Here is a 16,331-nt window from a genome sequence, read left to right as displayed (position 1 = left end):
CCCACTCTGATGAGGGTATGAGCGTCGCTCTCGGGGGCCAGATGAATTAATCTGCTGTCGGATGGGACGGGCTTTCCTCCCTGTAGACAGGCCAATTCATCGGGGAACGAGTCTCTCTGGGCTCGCTGCAGTAGAAGCAATTCTGCTTCCTCGTAGTTAGCTGCTGACATATCAGCGGGGGACTTGCACTCCGGGTGGTACCGCAGGAATGTTCTTTGTTGTGCACTCTCTATGGACGTGCAATCGTCTATGTTAGGGTCGGTGGAGGCTACGGTGCTCAATCCACAGAACACAGACTTCTTATTTTCCACCTCCTCTGGACTTGCTTCCCTCGGGATAGGCATGGGCCACTGTCCTTCCGGGAGTCTTAGGAATGCGGGGCCGTCACTGTAGACATTGCGACGGGTGAGGTCATCCAGGGGCATCCCCCGGGTGATGACGTCAGCTGGGTTCTGTTTTGTATCAACGTAGAGCCACTCTGTTTCTCCGGTTAACTCTTCGGTTAAGTCTTGAATCTCGGTGACTCTGACTCCCACGAAGACTTTGTACTTGCATGAGTCCGATTTGATCCAGGCGAGTACCGTCGTGGAATCTGACCACAGGATTGTTCTAGACACCGGTATGGTGAGCTCACGTTGGATGAGCGTGGCTAGGTGCGCTCCGGCTAGGGCTGCGCAGAGCTCTAGACGGGGGATAGATTGTTGCTTGCGTGGGGCTATTCTCGAGCGGGCGAGGACAAATGCTGTGTAGATCTCTCCCCCCTGGTCTTGGGCCCGCAAGTAGGCTACTGATCCGTATGCGACCTCTGAGGCGTCACTGAAGACGTGTAAGTCCATTTTACATGTCTCTGGCCTCACCGTGGGTGGGAAGTAGCTTCGGCGCATATTAACGCCTGGGAGTGAGTGGAGCTCCATCTCCCACTCTCTCCAGGTGGATGCAAGGTGTGCGGGAATGGGGTCGTCCCAGCCCTGGTCCTTGTCCCACAATGCTCGTACAATCATTTTTGCCCTGGTGGTGTACGGTAGAATACATCCTAGCGGGTCATATTGTCGGGCGAGTGTTGTGTACACACTCCGTCTGGTGGTCGGCGCCACCGCCGGCCTTCCCTGCTCCGTAGTCAGGGGCTTGTGTCTGTAGTGAAGCGAATCTGTTTTGAATCGCCACACCAATCCCAGGGTCATCTCCTGGGCTTCTCCCGGGATTGTAGCCATCCAGGTCTCGCTGCTGGCTGCCTTGTCCTCGGAGGAGAGGCTGCGCAGTACTTGCGGATCGCTGCTGGCCCACTGCCTGAGATCAAAGCCGCCTTTGATCAATGAGGCGCGGAGTTTAATCAGGAGAGCCTCGGCTTCTTCCTGGGTTGAAAGGCTTTGTAGACAGTTGTCTACGTAGAAGCTGTTCTTTACGCTGTGTCGGACCTCTTCGTCCGCTGCTGGGTCCTCTGCTACATGTTTCTGTAGTGCAAATGTCGCACAGCAGGGGCTGCACGTCGTTCCGAAGGGGAGGACTTCCCATTGGTAGATGGCTGGGTGCTCATCTCCTGGCTTCTCTCTCCATAGGAACCGTAACAGGGGCTTGTCCGCCTCTACTAATCTCACCTGCAGGAACATTCCTTTAATGTCCCCGCTGATGGCCACCTTTTCCTGGCGGAAGCGGAGTAGAACGCCGAGTAGGGAGGGGCCGAGTGTGGGACCGGGCAGTAACTCTTTATTCAGATTTTGGGATCCGATCTGGTAGCTGCAGTTAAATACTATGCGGTCTTTACCGTTGTGATGGACCTTGTGGTGGGGCACGTACCACGATTCAGTGGTCTGGTCAGCCTCTTTAATGTCCATCTTTGTGACGTGTCCCGCTGTGATGAGCTTCTCAATCTCAGCGCGGTATACACTCTCTTGGGCGGGGTTCTTGGCTAAGCGCCGCTCCGTGTTCAGCAGGTACCGTTCTGTGGCGTCTGTCTTGGCGTGGAAAGTAGGCATTCCTTCTCGCCGCAGGAGTGGCGTGGCGTATCTCAACACGCCGTTGACCGGGACTCTCTTGGTCCCTGTCTCGAGGAGGTGAATGGCGTAAATGTCATCTTTAGAGCGAATGTCTTTCTTTCCGTTCTTAAAGGGCATTTGTTCCAAGGTCCATAGCCGCTCTACGCGTTGCAGGAGTGCGGTTTCTCCCTCTGTGACTCGGGAGTGGAGACATCTAGTGGCTGTACTTCGGTTGAGAGATTTGGCGAGCGGGCCTTGGAGAGTCCATCCCAAACGGGTCTCGACTGCTGCAGGACAGCCTCGGGGTCCGGTATGAACCCGGTCTATCGGGACAATGAGGTCTGCATGGTCGGAGCCTATCAACAGGGTCGGCATAGCATTGTCTATGAGCGGGATCGGTAACTTGCGCAGATGTGCATATTTCTCCATCAGCTTGGCGACGGGGTATGTGTACCGCGACAGTCCTATTTCTTGGCTGGTGAAAGCGTCTGCAATCTGGTACCGTCGCTCAGGCTGGCCTCTTGCTGCGATAGAGAATGAGACATTCTCGCCCTTTATCGTCTTCAAATCTCGTCTTATTGTCCGAATTGTCATTTGGGTTTCGCTTCCCCGCAGCCCTAGCTGGGCCGCAGCGGAGGCGAGCAGCAGGGTCTTCTCTGACCCGTCATCGAGGACGGCGTAAGTGTCCAGGACTTTATTCTGGTAGCTTAGTGTCACACGCACTACTTTTAGGAGTACTCGGGCTCCACTGCTGCTGGCGGGATCGATGTACATGGCGCTCGCTTTGCGGCTGGATGGTGCAGGTGAAGGGCGCCGTCTGTTACTGTCGTGAAGTATGTCCAGATGGGCTCCATCGCACTTGGTGCACCTTTTCTTTAAGCGGCATTCGGCTGCCATGTGTGAGCGCGCACAGCGAAAACAGCGCTTGTTGGACTTTATCCATTGACCTGCTTCCTCCGCGTTCAGCTTGGGGAAGGAGTCACATTGCGCTAGCCAGTGTTCTTTCTCACAGTAGGGGCACACTATCTTCCACTTCTCCGTTCTGGAGGGGGTACTGTGGCTCCTGCTGCTCGGTACTGACTCCGATTGGTGCATCACAGTCACCGATCTTCTTCCATCATTTAGTCGTCTGGTTCCTTCTCTGGAGCCAGGGGTGCTCCGTCCGAATGTATCTAGCCGTAGGCTGCTGACTTCTCTCGCCAGGAAGTCTGCTAGATCGAGGAGGTTCGGTTCGGGGCCATTCGGGTCTCTGTGGTCCCTCTGCCGCCTAAAGCGCTCCTGACGAGCGGGCGGCAGCTTCTCCAGGATCCTTTCCACATTTGAGTTGGCGTAAAGTTCATGCCTCCCCTTCTCTCTTTGCGCTCCCAACATCCCTACCAGGGACTGCACTCTGATGGACAGGTCGTCCAGTGCTCGATTGTCTGTTGCTGGGGGTAAGCGGTCGATGTGTCGGATCTCCTGGATCACGTAATCCCATATGCGCCCATACCTCTGGTCCAATGCTACCAGCGCTGCTGTGTATGGGGTGGTGGAAGTCGCGTAGGCGAGCGCTATATTATGTGCGCGGGGTACCTTTAAGTGCTTCAGTAGGATGGCGTATTTGTGGCGTTCATCCAATACATCCACCAACATGGTCTCCAGACACATGCGGAGTTCTGTATACTGGGCCCGGTTCTCTTGGGTGAAGTCGGGTACCATAGGCGTGCCAATGTATGACGCTGACTGTGGATACATCGGCGAGCGTTGGGGGAGAGGCCTCCTAGGCGAGTCTCCTCCCGCTCCTTGGTATGGGCTGGTACCGGCAGTGTACCATGGCCCGCTTGTCCAGGTGCTGTTCCTCGGTGCGGGTCGTGCGTCGTGCTCACCCGGGTATAGAGTCGGGGGTCTGTAGCGCAGCTCCGCCGGAGTATAGCCTGGGCTGTACCGGGCCTCCTGGTCCGGTAGAGTACTGTGCTGTCTTCGGGCGTGGTTCTCCTCCTCTTCCTCTTCGTCTTCAGTTAGGTCATCCAGTGCTTGTAGTCTCTGGTTTAGCCTCTCCACAGGATATGCTGCTCCTTCCCGGTTGCTAGGTCTCGCTTGGACCGGTGGGGGGAGGTGGTCTGTGGGGGGTATAGACCTCGTCTGTTGGTCAAGTTCAGGGTTGTTTACTCGGCTAGGGGATGCCGCCCTGGAGGTGTGTCTAGACGAGTTCCTGGAGCCTCTGGCGGAGGGAGAGGGTGTTGTCCGTCTGATCAGCTGTTCTATTAGTTGCGACTGCTGTCTGTCGCGCGCTGCGTCCCGTTGAGCACCGGCTCGTTCTCGGGCCACATTCTCTTCCATCTGAATGCGTCTTATTTCTAGACGTATCTGCTCGTGTTCGCTTCGCTGCTGGATCTGCAGTCGGTCGCGTTCAGCAGCGGCGTTCAGGCTGATGAGGAAGGCCTGCTGTAGGGTCCTCTCTGCCTCGCTGGGAGAAGGCGGTTGTATAGGGGAGCCTTCCCTCGGGGTACTCCTTGCGGAGCCTTGGAGTTCTATCTCCACGGTGCTCTCCCCGTCTTCTTCCGTGCCGAGTTCTCTCTCGGTAGCGTTGTATTCCTCCCGGGACTCATCGGGGACTACTTCTTCAGTACTGGCGGGGTGTGAAGTCATGTCTGGTTCCCACTGGTCCCCACCGTGAACTTGGTCAGTTACATTAGAGCCCGTAGGGGCCTCTATGGTCGGGGTAGTCTGGGCGTTGGGGTTAGACATACTTTTACTTTCTAGTTTTACCGCGTTTACTGTTAGTAGAAGACTAGGTTGTTGACTGACAGCGTAAGCCTCTAAGTACTGAGGGAGCCGTCGTTCGCGCTGCGGGCGTTGGTTAGGAGGATCGTTTCGTGGAGTGTTCATCATAGGCCATTTCAATATTAATAACACTATATTAATATTACACTAATTACCATCCGGCTCGAAGGACCAATTGTAACTGAGGGGTACAATTCCCTGACTGTATTACTAGATATGATACTTACTACCACTACCTTTGTACTTAATATTCGGCCACCCAGTACACGGCATAAATATATTATCATAAACACTCTCACGTAGATGAAACGGATCCAACACAAATGTACGAAGTCGAAACAGGTCTTTATTTCTACACAGCGATGGTGTGTAGAACAAGCACTTAATCACTTAATTACATTTATGAATTGAAATAGTATGCACTTTTATGGCAAAGAGTATTCGTCGGTATATCAATAGAGAATGTCCAATCTCTGAAGGCGCAGGTGGTAAATATACGACCTGGAATAGTTAAGGAATAACAGCAATGATACTTTAATGATTATATACTAGATACACTAGAGGGGGTTAATCCGGTCGCTTGTAAGCCGACAGGAGTAGGAGGGGGGGGGGGGGTAGAATCCGGCTGCCTCGTCCGGCCAAGGGTATCCCAGGTGAACCCACTGTAGTGCCGTTCAATGCGCCGGTGATCCTTGGACCACAGATGAAAGCAGGTGGACTCTTTGTGGGCCGGCTCTCTCCGGTCCACGGGGGAGAGACGTGAAGCGACCTCGTCTTGCAGAGCGTCTCCTCACCTTGCGTCCTCTCCAGGGGGGGGGGTTCCAACACACGGCAGTGTCGGGGGTCTTTATCCATGGAATAATCAAAGTATACAAAGCATAATCCGTGCCTGGGAAGGCGGGCTGTCGTCGGTAGAATAATCCGGTATACAGGTCCACTCGCTCGTCGGCTCTGGGGCTCCTCGGGTGCAGCTTCACATGGGGTCAACCACCCTGGGTAAGCAGCCAGTTCTCTGCCCGAAACGATGGGGTACTGACTACGGTAGTATTCTCACCGCACAAAGCACTATATATTAACAGACTATTATTAGCTTAATGGCCTACGTCCAACTCGACGATATAGTGCCAAATATGACTATTCAAATATTAATATACACGATGTCTCAATACCGATGGTAGGCGAACTTGGCCTTACTCCCACACGTGGCGTCGCGGGGAGGCTTTACGTCTGTGACTCTATTGGAGGGTAAGAAACTGGACTGAAAAGAAAGTCCTACTTTAGTAGCGCAGTATATATACGCACTATGAACAAATAGTCCCATTAGTGGTGCGGTAGCCAGATTCCTACGCGGAACTAGGACTTGTTCGTACATGTGGAGCGGTACGTTTGAACTGGGTCTGAGGGGTATGGCAGCCTGGCACCAAGGTCTCGACCAATAGTAGAATGGAGACTATTATGGGATGTTCAGTAGGCTAGAATGGATATTCAATGCATATTGTACAAGGAATATACAAGGGATATCAGGGAATATTAGAGAATATACAAATACAATTAAATATATATATATAAATAAATATATATATTCGGTTTAATCTGGCCCTTCACAACAGGTATCGACCGATACCCAAAGCTTAGGTATCGGAATCGGATCGGGAAGGAAAAAATGGTATCGGAACATCTCTAAACGTTAGTTCTGGATTTTTGCTAATGAAGGGCTAATATCTGAGGCTGCCGCAGCTAATAATAATAATATAAAAGAACAGCCATCATGGTTCATCAGCACAGATAATTCAACAGTTGGATAACAGATTTCTACCACTACTGAACAAGCCCGGATCACCCTCAGATCCTCCTCACCTCCACACCGCTCGGTAAGGACTGGGAGGCTTTCTAAACACCAGGCCACAGCAACAGCAAGCTGGCACTAACGTTACTAGGTCAACAATGTGTGTCTGTGTGCCCGTCTGCCAGTTCTTCAAGCCAGTGGCCATCAGGCTCCACAACCGGGGGCACAGACTGCTGCCAGCAGCTGGAGAACTAACGGCTGCAGAACTTAAGAACCATTAGGAATGTCTGACTCTTAACCACTAAACCCTGCATGGACTATAACGCATATTATGACCGATAGACAGACCATCATCTGCACCTTTGTGTACCGTTTACTTTTAGTCATATTTTATATTGCCTATATTTATTGTAACTTATATTATGACCAATAGGGTATAGAGACTCATATGCAACTCTGTGGGCTAGATCCACAAAGAATGGATTGCACCCGGTCCCTACTTACAATTCAATGGGGGACACTGATGTAAACAAGACGATTGACAAGCTCCATTCTGATTGACAAGCTAAAAGCAATTGGTTTTGATAGTTTATCAGTGAGCTGTATGCAATCCTACCTGGAGGGGAGAGAACAGATGGTGGAGGTTAACGGTATACTCTATCACCCCCCCTCACAGTGAGCTGTGGTGTTCCACAAGGAAGCATACTAGGACCGCTACTGTTCCAAATTTATGCAAATGACATGTCGTCAGCCTGTGATTGCAACTTGTTCCTGTTTGCGGACGACTCAGCCTTGCTGGTCTCTGACAAGAACAAGTTGAAGGTTGAAAAAACCCTCAGCTCGGAACTAGGCAAAATCTGCATATGGCTCGCTGATAACAAACTATCATTACACATGGGCAAAACAGAGTCCATTCTCTTCGGTTCAAATAACAAACTCAGCAAGACCGACGGCTTCTCAGTTACAGTGGGGGACAATATTGTCACAAGGAAAGACGAAATTACCTACCTGGGTTCCATCCTAGAGGCTAATCTTTCCTGTGACAAAATGGCATCCAATGCAATAAAAAAAAGTCAACCAACGAACTAGATTTTTGTACCGGATCTCCTCTCTGGTAAACAAGAATACCCTGAAGACTCTGGCAGGAGCACTCATTCAAGGGTACTACGACTATGCTTGCACCTCATGGTACCAAAGCACCTCAAAGGCGTTAAAAACAAGATTACAAACATCACAAAACAAACTGGTCAGACTACTACTTGACCTTACCGCCAGAACCCACCTCACCCCTGCCCACTTTAACAACCTAGGATGGCTTAGAGTAGACAACAGAGTACAGCAACTTGCAATGGGCCTGGTCTACAAGATACACTATACGACTAAGGTACTAGGGGTGGGAATCACCAGTTTCATCATGATACGATACGATATCGATTCTTTGGACAACGATACGATATTTGCCGATATCACAAAGTCTCTCACGATACAATACGATACGATTAGATTCAGGTGCCTGCGATCGATATGAGATGATATCATATGCCCATTTAACACAATCAGTAACATTTAGATCAAAAAAAAAAGGTAATGAAAATATCATTTGACATTTGTATTTTTGAGCTCTTCCAGACATTTAAAGGAAAATCAATCTATTGTTTTTAATACAAATAGACCTCCTGTTCACTGTAAAGTGCCACGTTTTTATATATTGAGCTTTAAACTTTAAGCTACATTTTTTGGAACTCAAAACTCACAACCTCCCTCTCCCAAACCGTTCCTACAACAATTTGTTGATGTTGCATGATCATGTATAGGCCTACATTTATTATGTATTATATTGTTTATGTTTAAATAACATTTAAACATCAAACTCCTCTGACTTCATCTGGTCTTTCCAAAGACGCGCGCACACACACACACACAGAAAGGGAGAATGCTATGCTGTAACATCTACACACACGGAGCTACTGCTGTTGTTCTTGGGCGGATATGAGACTCGCCACAGGATTTTCAAAATAAGAGTATCGATATGAATCGATCTTATTACATCGTATCGATCCGATTCGATTGTTGATAATTACATCGATGTATCGATCTGGATCGATGTATCGTCCCACCCCTATAACATTTACATTTACATTTAGTCATTTAGCTGACGCTTTTATCCAAAGCGACTTACAAGTTCTGTACGACAAGCCATCAGGAAGGGCACAACTCTATCAGCTGAGCAACAATGTTCATCAAAGTGTTGAGTGCTACAGTGTAGGTTAGTTTATTAGGACAAGTGCATGACAGTACGGTTAGTTAGGGTTAGATATTTTTTTTTTTTTTTTTTTTTAATTCAGATAATGGTTGAAGAAGTGCGTCTTTAGTCGACGGCGAAAGATTGGACGTGATTCGGCTGTCCTAACTGGGGTGGGTAGTTCATTCCACCATTGTGGGGCAAGGACTGAGAATAGGCGACTTCTCTTTGATGACCCTCCCGGAGCTTGGATAGGAGTAGGTCTGAGGCGGCCAGAAGATGCAGAGCGTAGGGGTCTTGAGGGTGTGTAGTTAGAGACCATTGACCGGAGGTAGGCGGGAGCGGTTCCCTTTGCCGCACGGTATGCTAGGTCGAGGGCCTTGAAGCGGATTCGTGCAGCAATGGGGAGCCAGTGCAGGTCCCTAAGAAGTGGGGTGACATGGGCCGACTTCGGTAGGTTTGAGATCAGGCGGGCCGCTGCGTTCTGAATGAGTTGAAGAGGCTTAGTGGCAGTGGCCGGGAGGCCAGCGAGCAGTGCATTGCAGTAGTCGAGGCGGGAGATGACTGTTGATTGGACGAGGAGTTGGGTGGCTTCTTTTGTCAGGAAGGGGCGTATCCTTCTGACGTTGCTCAGGAGGAATCGGCAGGTTCTGGTCGTCGCTGCGATGTGAGCAGAGAAGTTCAACTGGTCGTCGAGGACAACACCAAGGTTCTTGGCGGTCGGGGACGCAGTCACAGCTGCATTCTCGACTGTGATTGAAAGGTCGGTTAGGGGGGAGGATTTGGCCGGCAGGTGGAGCAATTCTGTTTCAATTCTGTTTCAATTCTATAAGGTACCCATGTACATGTCAAAATACTTCCCAAAGGTCAGTGAATACCACAACCACTACACCAGAGGAAGCTCAACAAATCATGTTAAACACAGATTCGGCTCAAACAAGGGACTAAACACATTTCGCAATTATGCCACATCAATGTGGAACGCCCTACCCAAAGCTGTAAAGGAATGTGAATCCCTACCCACATTCAAAACCGCTCTTAAAGAGCACCTACGGGAGGCTGCAATTCGAAACTGGCCACCATAAATGCCCAAACCCCCCACCAGCTCCTAATAGACAGTCTCCTCCCCACCGCATGTATATATTCTCTCGCCGCCGTATGTATATTTCTCTCCCACCCACCCCCTCCAAATGTACAGTCTCCACCCCACCGTATGTATATTTCTCTCCCACCCACCCACCCCCTCCTAATGTACAGTCTCCTCCCCATCATATGTATATACTCTGTCAGGATCTATGAGTAACAGTACTGTATATTTGGATACCGCATAATGCGCATATGTCACAAATGTATCAGTACTAAATACCTATATGTCCCTATGCCATAAATGTCATGTATGTTGTGTATGTCATAAATGTCAATATGAATTGAAAATGGGGGACCCTGATGTAAACAAGACGGAAGTCTTTCTCTGGTCTGCATCCCCTTAACAATTGTGTGTATTGAGCCGTACTGTATTGTACCCATTCTGCAATCTGTTAAATAAAGTTTTCATTCATTCATTAATTTGCTGTCTCGTTATAACACAAACAGCTCACGTTAGTCACCATGAAGAACCATGACCAGCTTATGTTAGTTAGCATCCAAGCTAGCCAGATAACGTTAGTAGTTTAGCATCCAAGCTAGAAACTGCTAGGCTGCCTGCTTACCTGCAATAATGTGGTCATCCTCCTGGACAGATAGATTTGTTAAATCATAATATCCACAGTGGTGTTGTGCTGGTCCTCAGTAAATGTCCCGCCGGCGAAAAATAAGTTGCTATTAAAGTGCTAAATGTTAGATACACTAATATAGACGATTCGAACGTGCCCGATCTGTTAATAAAATTTTCAATCAATCAATCCCGCGAAGGGTTGACGTTCACGTTGTCACGTTTCAGGTGGACGTGCCTCCAGACCAGGGCATGCCCGTATGAAGACGCTAGAGTACTTTTCTGTCAGACCGACCCGTGTTATCGTGTGGGAATAGCTTTATTAAGCTCGACTCTTATTGGCTTATAATTGGTTGTGGACTCCACACCATGAATCACATGGTGGAAGCTTGAGAAAGATCCCCCTCCCCTCCTGCCTGAGCTGCAGACAGTGACTGAGCACAGTGACTGCCAGCCTGCCTCAGTGAGTCTGAGAGTGTTAGAGAGAGGGAGAAAATTCAAAAAAATAATTATAACACAGAGATGAAAAATAATGATTTTTTATTATTATTGTAAACTATATATACAAAAGAAAAATATTATTTTTCATATTCATATTTTAATGGGGAAGCCTGGCTTCCAGGAGGATTCACCACTGCGCACAAGTTCAGTAGAATGAGAATAAGTTCTAACCAGAGTGCAAATTGTCATGGTTCTACCTTGTCAGTGCTCTCTCCGTTCACTCTACCACCTCTCATTATCGTTAACTAGTTACAGGTGGTTGTCATTAGAGACAGCTGATCTACGGTCTGGAGGCAGAGTGCATCTGGGTATATAAACCTGCCCTAGACGTAGAGAAGCTGTCAGATCGTAAACTCTCGTACCTCGTTAGTCACATTACTAAGCTCTTGTATCTACTCTGTTGCTTAAGTTGTTCTCCTGGATCTCTTCTTCATCAACCTTGACCTAATTCCTTTTCTCGTCCCCTCTCCTAGCCTGTACGGTGAAGACCTGGATACGCTGGCATGCTGGTTAAGACCTGGGAGACACTGACCTGCAGGTGAAGACCTGGAGACACTGGCCTTGCTCACAACCTTGTCCTAATCTCTATTCTCATCCTCTCTCCTAGACTGCACGGTGAAGACCTGGAGACACTGGCCTTGCTCACAAAGTACTGCTCAGACCTACGCTCGGCTGACGACAACTGCTCCTGCTCTGACTATCTTGCCCCCATGCACACCCTGGACATTCCGAGTATTACCCCAATGTACCGACCCCTGCCTGGACACTGACCACTCTATTAAACACACCCATATTGGGTTTGCACCAGTTCTGTCTGTGTGCATATTGGGTTCAATACTACATCCATGACACAAATGTAACAGATAAAGTATATATAGTGTGTACAGAATTGTACTATACAGATATATATGCAGATATATCCATATCGATATAGATACATGTACTGTATATGGCATATACAGTGTTGCAGTCTCTGGCCAGAGGTCCCACCTCTTCTCTGCCAGCGGGATCGACTGTAGAGAAACATGCAGGAGCTCCACAGCAGTCTGGAGCTGATGGACAAACTTCAACATAAGATCTTGGAGGTGGAGCGTGTCCAGCCTCTGTGGCCATCCAGCCAGTCTCCTACAAGCTGGGGAAAGAGGGAGAGCTTTGATACATACTGCAAGGTGACTGGTCAATGAGGCAATGGTTGTTCACGCCAAAAAGGAGAGGCAGTTAAATCATTTTGTGTCCTGTAGCGGTTGTCATGTGTTGCGTTACTTGAGTTCAACCTCACCCAGTCGAAACATCCTTGAGATCCAGTCTGTTCTGGTTGGAGAAGATACATTTGAAGAATGTTCTCATACAATGGGGCACTATAAGGCCTGCAGTCCTATCACAACAGATAAGGTGTTTCTCAGTACATTTCCAATGGGTGAGGATTCACTCATAGACGCTTTAAGAACAATGAATCTTTATAAGGCCGAATTAGATAAATTAAATTACTGTCAAATACTTACAATCCCCATTTTGACATAATAATTATGTCACCACTTTAAGCTCAGTCAGTCAGCAGCATGCGTCATCTAAACTTTCCCTAGTTTCACATTGCTAGCTGCTTACTCATTATAACAAGAAAATAAGATATAAGAATAATTGAATAGGAGAAAATAGCAGCTACTTTATAGTAATAAGAAAAAATTGACTTCAACATTTACAGTCTATTCATTATATCCCCCTTGTTGACATGACCTAATTATCATGTCAAACCTATAAAAGCTGGTAGCTAGTGACAGCGTCTTTACGTATGTAGGTGGTCCCCCTGCCCAACCCTTTCCCATCATCCTAGCTACCAACAGTTTCCCTTGATGTCCCACTTATCCCACATGAGTCCTATATTGGAGTGATTATGTGTCCAGCGTGTATTTTATTCTTGGCAATTTATACCTAAACGCAAGCAAGCAATCTTTAATGCACATAGCCATCAGCACAGTTCTTAATTTTCTTGAGTTTGTGGGGCGCCACGCTAATGTGTTGGGCTTGTCCCGATGTCCAGGTCACCCGAGAGCAGACAGAGAGTAGAAGAAAAACAAAGACATGGGGATATATTCTTTCCCTATCGAGGCTCTCATCCAAGCATGATGATTATCGATTGCTGTGGCTACATCCAGTGGCTGTTGGTTATAGTCAGATCTGGTCTCATCTAGTGGCAGTTGATTATAGACGGCTGTGGCCTCATCCAGTAGCTGTTGATTCTCTGGTATCAGGTAGTCATCATTCTCCATAACCTGTATAGGGAACACTCACACCATTCTCTTTCATACCCTGTGTTACCACAGTACATTCTCTCAACAGCATGAATGAATGAATGAATGAATGAATGAATGAATGAATGAATGAATGAATGAATGAATGAATGAATGAATGAATGAATGAATGAATGAATGAATGAATGAATGAAAACTTTATTTAACAGATTGCAGAATGGGTACAATACAGTACGGCTCAATACATACAATTGTTAAGGGGATGCAGACCTGAGAAAGACGTTTGTCTTGTTTCCATCAGGGTCCCCCATTTTCAATTCATATAGACATATATGACATACATGACATACAGATAGTCAGTACTGCTACATCTATACATTTATGACATACCAGATTTGCAAATACAGTACTGTTTGTGATACAGAAGGAGTCAAGAAAAGGGAGTATATACATTTGACGTAGAAACTGTACATTGGAGGAGGTTGGGTGGGGGGGGGTTGGGTACATTGGGATATTGACAACCATACTGGGTAATTTACATTGGAGGTGGTTGGGGGGGGGGGGGGGCGGGGGGGGGGGTGAGCATTTGGTTTGTACAGTATGGATCTTAAAGCACTATTAATCCCACACTAAACCCAAAGGTATACGCAAGAGCAAAGCATGAAGTGGGATAAAATAATGCAGATATATTAATCAAATCATATCAGGACCTCACGTTCCAATAGGCTTCTTGAATTTCTGTAATCTGTTACAACTATGGTTAGATTCTAGAGGAAGGGTCATTATTACACAAGCAGTTACAGGGTCTACAGGTATGGCATGACAGCTGCTATGATTGCCCTCCTCTCATTTACAGACACGGGTATGTTGTTGTCCTTCTGACTGGCCGCTTACCTACGCACATACCTCTCGCTGACATTGTCTTCCCCCTCCGTCTCGTATGGCAGGCCTTGTGCATTAGGACATGCAGAGGCATAGTGGTCCATTTTTCCACACTCCCAACAACCAGAATAAGATGACCCTGCTGAATGCCCTCGCTGACCTCCTCTCTGAGCACCTCTACAGGGTCAAGCTCTTCCCCCCCTAAGACCCACCCCTCAATCTATTTCCCCTGGATCCTTCCTGATGTAGCTTGTATGGTACACTCACTGGTACTGTGCACGACCGGATATGAATGGTATTCTTCATACCCGTCCTGGTGAGGGGATGTTGTGGCTTGTGCCATCTGTTTGGGGCTTTTGTCAATGTTTGATTTTTCCCTTATCTCCTTTACCTGTCCCTTGCTTCTAATATACCAATCGCCACTCCCAGTTCCCGAATCCCTGGGGCCCGGGAGTGGGTTGAGGAAGGGTCAGGTACTCCGAGTCCTTCAAGAGACCTATTTGAGACTCAGAGCCTATATTCAGGAAAACAAGTGTATTCCACTTCTGATTGATTGATTGAAAAGTTTATTAACAGATTGCAGAATGGGTACAGTACAGTGCAGCTCAATACATACAATTGTTAAGGGGATGCAGACCAGAGAAAGACTTTCGTCTTGTTTACATCAGGGTCCCCCATTTTCAATTCATCATAACATATATGACACACACAACATACAGATAGACAGTACTGCTACATCTATACATTTATGACATACCAGATTTGCAAATACAGTACTGTTTGTGATACAAAAGTTTCCAGAAAAAGAGTGTATATACATTTGACGTAGAAACTGTACATTGGAGGTTGGGTAGGTGGGGTGCGGTTGGGTGGGGGGGGGGGGCTGTACATTGGAGGTTGGGGGGGGGGGGGGTTGGGTAGGGGGTGGGTGGGGGGCACTGTACACTGTACATTGGAATACTGACAAAGCCATACATGGTAATTTACTGTACAACTGGGTTAGGACATTTGTAGGGGCCAGTTTCGAATTGCAGTCTCCTGTAGGTGTTCTTTGAGAGTGTTTTTGAAAGTGGGTAGTGATTCACATTCCTTTACAGCTTTGGGTAGGGCGTTCCACATTGATGTGGCATAATTGCGAAACGTGTTTAGTCCCTTGTTTGAGACAAATCTGGGTTTAACATGATTAGTGGAGCTCCCTCTGGTATTGTGATCGTGGTATTCACTGACCTGTGGGAAGTATTTTGACATGTACATGGGTACCTTGGTCGTGTAGTGTATCTTGTAGACCAGGCCCATTGCAAGTTGCTGTACTCTGTTGTCTACTCTAAGCCATCCTAGGTTGTCAAAGTGGGCAGGGGTGAGGTGGGTTCTAGGAGTCAGGTCAAGCAGTAGTCTGACTAGTTTGTTTTGAGATGTTTGTAATTTGGTTTTTAGTGCCTTTGAGGTGCTTTGGTACCACGAGGTGCAAGCATAGTCGTAGTACCCTTGAATGAGTGCTCCTGCCAGAGTCTTCAGGGTATTCTTGTTTACCAGAGGAGATCTGGTACAAGAATCGAGTTCGTTGGTTGACTTTTTTTTATTACATTGGATGCCATTTTGTCACAGGAAAGATTAGCCTCTAGGATGGAACCCAGGTAGGTAATTTCATCTTTCCTTGTGACAATATTGTCTGTAACTGAGAAGCCGTCGGTCTTGCTGAGTTTGTTATTTGAACCGAAGGGACTCAACCTGTCCCTTCACTACGCTTTAGCAGGTCTCTAGCGTCTCTAGTTCAGCCCCACCGGCCTTACATTCTACACACATTTCCTTAGACCTTTCTGTCTATAAATGGTGAACTATGCTAGAGCAAGAGTCACTGAACACTGTGACCTCATTTTCTACTTCTAAATTACATGCTATACTATGTTATTTGATACTATCTTGTCTAGCACAGTCTCTGGAGCGTAACAGTAAGAAGCATTTTGTATGAAAGTATTCTGTACTTCTGTATGACAACTATTAAAGAAACTTGAACTTGAAACTTGAGTGACGAGAGAGAGAGAGAGAGTGAGAGCAAGAGAGAGAGAGCAAGAGTGACGAGAGAGAGAGCAAGAGTGACGAGAGAGAAGATACAGAGGGAGATAGAGTGAGGTGAGGTGGGGAGAGAGAGAGAGTGAGATGGGGTGTTAGAGGGAGAGGTAATAATCAATACAATTATAATAATAATTACACCCGTAAATGTAGG

General features: G+C 47.6%; 1 protein-coding gene and 1 pseudogene across 2 annotated transcripts in view; both read left to right on the top strand.

The window, feature by feature from the left end:
- Positions 1-16,331, top strand: part of LOC311230844 (uncharacterized protein) — a gene marked incomplete at both ends in the record, with an annotated part of 512,928 nt that overhangs the window by 185,636 nt on the left and 310,961 nt on the right. The gene's annotated exons all lie outside the window — the stretch shown is intronic.
- The window catches only part of LOC311230716 (heat shock protein 30-like), a 100,165-nt pseudogene that overhangs the window by 60,835 nt on the left and 22,999 nt on the right, over positions 1-16,331 (top strand). Inside the window, exon 2 of the transcript in view lies at positions 11,947-12,123. The product of the transcript in view is annotated as a heat shock protein 30-like (transcript). The remainder of the gene's footprint in view (positions 1-11,946; positions 12,124-16,331) is intronic.

The sequence above is a fragment of the Notolepis coatsorum genome (assembly GCF_963971535.1).
Source record: "Notolepis coatsorum genome assembly, chromosome: 6".
NCBI lineage: Eukaryota > Metazoa > Chordata > Actinopteri > Aulopiformes > Paralepididae > Notolepis > Notolepis coatsorum.
The sequence above is the reverse complement of the archived record's forward strand: the minus strand, read 5'-3'. Positions and strand labels throughout refer to the sequence as shown.